Source organism: Brassica oleracea, chromosome C7 (assembly GCF_000695525.1).
Source record: "Brassica oleracea var. oleracea cultivar TO1000 chromosome C7, BOL, whole genome shotgun sequence".
Classification (NCBI taxonomy): domain Eukaryota; kingdom Viridiplantae; phylum Streptophyta; class Magnoliopsida; order Brassicales; family Brassicaceae; genus Brassica; species Brassica oleracea.
The window spans coordinates 6682282-6684160 of record NC_027754.1 but is presented as its reverse complement, the minus strand read 5'-3'; positions in this window follow the sequence as shown (position 1 = coordinate 6684160).

The following is a 1879-nucleotide window of genomic DNA, read 5'->3' as shown; positions in this document are numbered from 1 at the left end:
TTATACCATATCCTAGCTTAGCAACCAAATTCATCTAGCCAGCAACTTAAACAAATCTTGTCTGACATTCCCCTCTACCAACTTCATTTCTTTGCATAAATAAAAGTGCAGGCTTGGCCTTGGGAGTATCTATCACATTATCTTTTCTCTCTACTAATTTCTCTCTTTAGTCAAAGTCTGCTTCCATTGTAGGATCATTGACCAAGATTGGATAGTCTTCCATGAATCAAGCCTTAATGGTGGTTGCCACCAAGTCCTGTTCACTTCTTTTTGACCTATATCCAAGAATTCATATGAATCGAACCTTGATGATTGTCGCCACCAAGTCCCGTTCGAATTCTTTTTGTTGGAATCCTTATGAAGGAAGCCTTAATGGTTTTAGAGAGAGAAAATGTGATAAATCTACACAAGGCTTTACCTTCCAGACTTGTTTGAAGAATCCGATCCCATGTATATCAAACCCCAAGACAAGCAGTTGTATCAAGTTTAGTGTTGAGGTCAGCTTTGATTCCTTCAAACAATCTCAGTAAGTGTGGATAATTGACAGGTAGATCCACTTTATTATATTTAGTACTATGTGCAATCAGAAAGTCTAAAATGGTGCTAAAGAGTGGTTAGATAACAAGCAAAAATCTAATAAGTTCATTATCCCCTTCTTGACTCAATAAAAACTTTTTGTTTGAAAATATGATTTTAAAAATTCATGAATAAACTAATAACAGTAAGTACCTACTCCCCTAGACTTAAACTTCATTGTCCCTAGTGATATTCAGTCCAAGATTGGTTGGTTAGAAAATAAATAATAACTACTAAGTTAAAATGTTAGAAAAGAGAAAGAAATGTTCGTACCCATGCATCTCGAGTGTCGATCGATATTTACAACACTTGATCGATCGACATAAGCGCATCACAGTCGATCGACGTAAGGATCTCGTCGTCGATCGATAGCGCGGAGACAGAAAAATTATGTACTAGCCGCATCGTTTCAGTGTGTCTAACCCATTAGATCAGTTAGCTTGGTTAGCTCTGTTAGACAATCCAAACACATGCAAGGTCAGCAAAATAGATAAACTCCAGTCATAACATAGCATAATAAGTTCGAAAGTAAATCCTAATAGTACGAAAGTAAAAGAAAACATAAGTAGATAGGGATACAGATATGAGGACTAGTCCTCATCAGTGGTGTCGTCGCTGGAGATGCCTCTGGGCTGGCGTGATGGTCCTGCTGCCAACGGTGAGCTGGATCGCACACTCCTCCTGCTCGAACAGCGACATCTCGACACTCTGGCCCAGTTGGCAGTGAGAGCATCGACTACGACGCAGTGGAAATCTCCCTCAGGGGGTGTAGACATGTCTGGCATAGGTGGGAATGGCGGGAATGCGGCCTCGGGCTGATGCGGCTGAGGTCCTCCAGGTTGCTGGACCGTATAGCGTCGCGGCAGTGTAGCTGGGGCTTGGAGGAGGCGTGGATCAGGTCAAAACTGGATGCTAGCAAGGCCGTGGTCGAAATCCGTGAGTGTACGAAGTGGCAGCGTCACCAAGTGTGTGTCGTTCTCATCCTTGAAGCACCAGTCACGGTCTTCCTTGAGCCACTGAGTGCTCATGAGATGCGATGCATCCATGTAGACGATCCGGTCCTCCATCTCAGCATCGTCTGACGGGACTCCGCAATGTATGAAGATCGGGGTAAGTAGGCTCCCGACCATCTCCTTCTTCCTTCTCTTTGACTAGAACGGCTTCATCTTGAGCTTGGCCAGATGCTCAGCAAAGACGGCTCCAATGTTGGGCCACACGTCGTCCGCGGGCTCCATGTGAACCAAAATCCTCACCGCGTAATAGGCCAATGTGAGCTCGTGCACCCGAACCTTATTAGGTTCCA